We start from the raw sequence: 275 nt of genomic DNA on the forward strand, positions 1-275 counted from the left end.
TGGAACCGGGAAACCAGCCAGTTTACCCTCTGTGCTCTGCCATCTCCTTGCTGATGGCTTTTCCCCTGCCAGGTCTGGTTCAGGTAAACTGCCAAAAAAGTAGGCAAAGTGTGGCATTGTTCCTATGCAGCGTGGTTCTAACCATAACCTACTCCCATGATGGACAGCCTCACAACAACTCTGTGAGGGGGTATTATTATCATTCCCATTTTGTGATGTGAAGCCTGAACCTCAGAAAGGTGAATAACTTACCTAAGGCCATCCAGCCTTCCTGA

The sequence above is a fragment of the Hipposideros armiger genome, unplaced genomic scaffold (genome assembly GCF_001890085.2).
Source record: "Hipposideros armiger isolate ML-2016 unplaced genomic scaffold, ASM189008v1 scaffold_42, whole genome shotgun sequence".
NCBI classification, from domain to species: Eukaryota; Metazoa; Chordata; class Mammalia; order Chiroptera; family Hipposideridae; genus Hipposideros; species Hipposideros armiger.